The 5480-nt window shown below is 37.2% G+C and overlaps 1 pseudogene; it reads right to left on the bottom strand.

Annotated features, from left to right (window-relative positions):
* Window positions 1-2799: 2799 nt before the first annotated feature.
* Window positions 2800-5338, bottom strand: LOC107708212 (pyroglutamyl-peptidase 1-like protein; annotated as a pseudogene).
* Window positions 5339-5480: the final 142 nt, after the last annotated feature.

Raw genomic sequence — 5480 nt, 5'->3', positions numbered from 1 at the left:
GCAGGTATATATATGTGTGTAAAAGAATTCCTTCAGGTTTAATATTTTATGATATCTCCACTACAGTCCATTTTCTTGTGCTTTATACTCTTCTTGCAAAAAAAAAAAAGAGTAGCAATTTAATTTTTTTTTTCTCCCTAAGAGGTTGACTGCATTGCCACATGTCCATTGCCTTGTGTTTTTTTAACTCATTATTATTATTATTATTATTATTATTATTTACAACAAACTCTCTAGCTCTGCATGTGAACTTTAGGCACCCTTGATACAGTTGTCTACCATTGCACCTGCTCATGAGGTGCAGCTCAATCTCAGGTTAATGTTATGGTTTTGTTTTTTCAGACATTCTCATCATAGCTGATTCCACCTCGGCTTTTTAGGTTGCCGGCCTCTACTTACAGTGTCCGTGCTCATGCCTCCTGCCAGGCGTCATCATAGAAGGTTTCATTTATATTTCTTTACCCTCCTAGACTATTTTTGTAACCCATCCATGTAATTGAATAGTAACTAACAGGGCTTAATTTGTCTCGCATACCCCAACCAGCATGTAATACCTCCAAACAAAATACATTCATAATCTCTACTTTGGCGTCATGCGCGACCCATGTCGACTTCCATGTCAATCCATGGAATGAGCACTAACCTTCCCGATGAAATACGCCATCTGTAACCAAATAAGAACGGGTTCAACTTCAGAAAAGTGATCGGTTTCCTCAAAGAATGCTAAATAAAACAGTAGGGTTCCCTGGCTAGTTGGCTTTAAAAAGTTTTATTTTGAAGGATTTCTCCATGTGCATTTGGGAACGTTACCCAGAACTTATTTATCCTGTCATAGAAGGTTATTTTCCCCCTTTAAAGGGGTATTTATTTCCCTTTCTTTTTGGTGATACCAGTTGAAATCACTGTACAGATGCCCTTATGATTTAGTATAAAGTCTGAATTCTAGATGCATTTTCCATGATGTCATGACTGGGGGACTTTCTTTTTTCATTTCCTTCAGCATCTATCTACCTCATTCTCTTTTATTTTAAATGTGTAAGTGATGAATTGATAAAGTACATCTCGCTTTTTTTCCTGTAGAGGACACATTATCATCCTCTGTCTGTCTTGTCTCTGATTTAAAAAAAAATTTTTTTTTAAATCTTTAAGCACCACAGAGCACAAGCTTCCAGGAATGGAGAGAGGAAGTCATGGTGTGAGCTAACATGCCTATGGGATTCCTAATGGTGTGTCTCTTGCATCCCTTATCACATGCCCAGCAACACAAAAATACCACTGATTTCAATCATGCTGCAATACTTTTTAAATAATCATATTAAAATACCTAATTCACCAGATGGTTTCATCACGATGGACCATAGAGATAAACATAGTTGCTATCAGTGTTTTCTTTTGTATTTAATATTCTTCTTCAGTGATCTCCTCTTATCCACCGTCTAATCGATTAAACCGTTCATAAAGGTTTAGGAAAGCATATCTTAAGTAAAGGGGGCATATGCTAGCAAATAAATTATCCTCACATTGAGTTACTTGCTATGCGAGTTAAACTTCAATGGTAATCTTCAATCATCTTTTGAAAAAACAATGGCTTTAATTTTTAAAACAGTTGCAGAAAGAAAAGTGTCACATGAAGTATAATTCATGCAATTAACATTACATCATTATAAAGTACTGCTGAGGCGTAGAGGATTGGATGTAGAACAAGAAAAACTCATGATATTGTTTCCATTCAATTCCATTAGCTTACATGATCTTGTTCAGTAAGAATTCATCTGCAGCATCGACAGATCATGGCACTGGACATCCTGTTTCCCAGCATGCCTTTCTCAGACACACTGTGCTTTTGCACAAAAATGTCGTTCTCCTACTTTTGTCAATGGCCTATAATTGAAGGTGACTTTAATGCACACTGATAACTACACCTGGTTCATAAATACCACTGTTTCTATTACAATGGAATCATCCTTCTCTTTTTCTGCAGTCTGCTCTAATACCTTTTGGCATAACGATTGAATGCATAATGTGGATTTCATAACACTTTCTTACAACAAACCAGTGGATTTTTTCCCTTCTCATAAACCTACCTGGAAAAACATTCCAGCTGATTTTTTTGGTCAGATGCATTACAGACCATGTATAAAGGGCCAGTTGTTGTCAGCATATTCATCGACATCATTCTCCAGAGAGAAAAAGGGCTGTCGTTTTGCCTCTCTTTTCTACTGCTGCTGACAACATGCTGCTTTACGGAGACTACAAATAGTCTTGCCAATAGCATTGGGTAGGTGGTGGATCTAACCAACATGCTTGCTTTCTTTCTCCAAACAACCGCTGAAAAGTGATGGGTCAGACGATTAAAATGCAAAGTGGATTCAGAGAAAGTCACGGTCTTACAGCCCCTGGTCGTTCTGTTTCATGGCACTTCAAATGTTCTTTGACTTTAATATTTTGGATCTTTTGAACTCCAGGGGTCAGAAATGAAGGTACTAGTAGGAAGAGACCTGGTCGGGATGCTGAGAGGCACATTGTTAGAAAAGAATATTATTCTGTGTGGTACAAGATGATCAAAATAACCATTCTATAAAAGCCCTTGTGCTTGTATTGTTGCGTATGTATATGGGTTGGGAGTGTATCACATGTAGATGTAGTGATTAAGATTTTGATGTGTTTATAATGGGAAAATAATAGATATCACTATTTATTTCTGTTTCTTTTTTTCTTCCTGTAAGGAATATGGACAAAAGCATTGGCCTGTTGCAAAGTGAATGTCAGTTTTCATTGAATGCTGCCACGGTTACTTAGTTACCAGTAGGTTACAGATCTACAGAAACACACATATACACAGACACAAATAGGACAGCGATGTCCAGTAGATTACGGGTAGTCATGATACAGAGAGAGAACATGACTAGAATTTAAAATAAAAAGAGACGAGTTTACAGTAGAAATAGCTTATGTTGCAATGCAAGTTCTCTGCAAACCTGAAGGTAGATTGACTGAAAAAAAAAATTCCCTCAACTATCATAAGAACTATTATTATTTTATTATATTTCTTCATAATGCAAAACCTCAGGTTTAGAAAAGATGCATGTATGCATTTTAATTGCAATAATGAGCTTGAGGTTTCACAGACATCATTTCCCAGGCACTGTTGTTTTTGCTTGGCATTCCGACAAATTTCAAAAGGGGCCTTGATCTACTGTACTGAAAAGAGTTTAATAACACTTTTTTATTTTCCTTTCACAAAAAAAAAGGAGGAAAAATAAAAATCTCTCTGTCATTGCATTGATTGGTAGAAACTGATGGTGAAACAGCTTGGCTGGTACTCTCATCTTCTTGTAAGTTATGTATCTAAGGCCTCCTGTTTTTCAGTTTTCTCCTCACCTCCAGTTGAGACGGTAGACTTTTTACATGCCATTGGCTTAATGTATATCTGAAGAATTTTCATGTATTTTCTTTTTTTTCTTAAATTTTGAATAAAAAAAAAAAGAATGAGTCTGAAGGCCTGTGTTGAGTGTCACTTATTGCATTTCTGCTATGTAATCTGTGTTAGGATCATGTTTTGTGGAGAATTTTTTCTTCAGTGTTTTCTACCGGTTTGCTGTCCACATACCCGGAGGTTGTATGTTCAGGGCAGTCCAGCTGGCGTAACAGAGCCTGGATGATGGTCTGGAGTTGGGGTACCAGTTTCTCTGGGCTTGCCAGGCTGCCTGAGGCTGGCACATGGATCAGCGCAGCCTTTCCCTGCCCATGGTACAGCGAATAGTAGTATACAAAATCACACAGGTACCTGCAGGTTGTTAACTTGCTTTAGTATACTGTATGCACGCTATTTCAACATTTGTTAGCTTAACGACAATATTCACAAATTAAAGTAGCAAATAAACTCAATAATTTGTTGAATTAATTGTACAGGACCTTAAATGAACACAATTATCTTTTATAGATAAATAATATTTTTCTTATTACCTCCCAGCGTCCCTGGAGTAGATGACATCAAGCCCTGTACTTTTTTTTAAATGCTTGCTAAGGGACCTCATGTCTATGATGGGAGTCCAGTCGTTCTGGTCCTTCATCAATGCAGCAGTGATGATCAGGGCACAGACCACTCACATCCCTGTCTTTGTAGCAGTGGTTCTTTCCTGTTTGCTCCAGTGTGATGCATTTGGCTCCTGGAGCTATGCCCAAATGGATAACAACCTGCCCATCACAAAAAGAAAATGTCTGTATCACTATTTTGTATCAAAAGTAACAAGAATACGTTTAGTTTTAAGATATGTCATCTCAAAATATTTAACAAAGCATCTAGTAATCCCTCCTCTGTTATGAAGTCTGGTCTGTGTTTAAATATTAGTTTACCTGTTTAACGTTACCTTTGGAGTCATCGTCTGCCATATATCATCAAGGACTTGTTGGGATTTTGCATAACTGACGGGAATCTCCTTAATATAGACTTCTAAACCCAATCCAAGTCCTGCCATCTTCAAACCCTGCTTGAATAACAAAGTGTGGCCATAATGGGTCCATCTGACTGATGAGACGTTATAATGACTTTACAGTACATGAAATTGTAAGTACATTTATATACCATGTACATCAGTTTAAAATACTTTGTATTCTAGGAACAGTTCACCTTAAATTAGCATTTTGTTAAAACGTAAGCTACAAAAAAGACAAATGCACAATTAAAGTAATTAAAAGTGGTGCCTTTTGTTTTCTTCACTTAAGAAGTTAAAAAAATACGTGATTCGAATGGGTTGATTACTCCTTTAATTTGGCCATATTGCCCAAACACACTTCAGAATTCAATAAGCATTAAAGTTATTTTAAAAGGGTCTAGACATGACCAACACCTGCTTATCAAAAATGGCTAGTACTTAGCTGCCTCCCAACTTGGATTCACAACATATTGTCGGAAAGGACCAAAGCCTAGTAAAATAAATACATAAACCACGTGTGACATACAGAGTTTACGATTTAGGCAACACTTTCTTTATATTTACACAGCGAAACTATTGCAATAACCAACACAGATGAACCTACCTGTTACAAATACAATTTCGCGACTAATGTCCATCGAGACGAGACTCTATTATATTAAAACTCAACGGTTTACCACCTTTCTTACAACTGAAGACGGAAGTAAAGCTGCTGTGCAATTCATACAACTGTAATATATCTTAAATGTCTTGTATATGGCTATTACCGAAAGTGGCACTTTGCGCAACTGAGGCTGTACAAGAGGGAGTGCATTGTCCATTTTTCTCCACATGGGAGAGCCATCTCATATCCCACCATAGAACTATAAAGACGCACTCCTTCAAACATCTCACTGGACGGGACGGAGTTTGTACAACCTACTACGGCTAAGGACAGAGTTATGAATATTAATTCAAGCGTGCTGACGTTGTTAAGCAAACTTTCCGGAGCGTCCAGTCACATAACCTAATTTATATTCAACTGTCTCGCGCATATTTGTTTCA

The sequence above is a fragment of the Sinocyclocheilus rhinocerous genome, unplaced genomic scaffold, assembly GCF_001515625.1.
Source record: "Sinocyclocheilus rhinocerous isolate Xijiao unplaced genomic scaffold, SAMN03320098_v1.1 scaffold2670, whole genome shotgun sequence".
NCBI classification, from domain to species: Eukaryota; Metazoa; Chordata; class Actinopteri; order Cypriniformes; family Cyprinidae; genus Sinocyclocheilus; species Sinocyclocheilus rhinocerous.
This window is presented reverse-complemented; position numbering and strand designations above follow the sequence as displayed.